A 223-nucleotide genomic window follows, 5' to 3' on the forward strand; every position below is an offset into this window, starting at 1 on the left:
AGCCCAACAGCAGGAGCACTCACTCTGGTGGGGGGGAGGGGGGAGTCGGGAGGGGGGTTAGTAAACAAAATGGCGACGTTAAGAAAATAATGGTAAAGAAAGAAAAAAATATACATATATATATTTTTTTCTTTTCTTACTTTCTCTCCCTTTACAAAAGACACACCTTGTGCATTTTATTTTGTGTTTACATTTCTGTAGCTTCAAAAGAGATGAAGGGAAA

This window comes from Penaeus monodon, chromosome 34, assembly GCF_015228065.2.
Source record: "Penaeus monodon isolate SGIC_2016 chromosome 34, NSTDA_Pmon_1, whole genome shotgun sequence".
NCBI lineage: Eukaryota > Metazoa > Arthropoda > Malacostraca > Decapoda > Penaeidae > Penaeus > Penaeus monodon.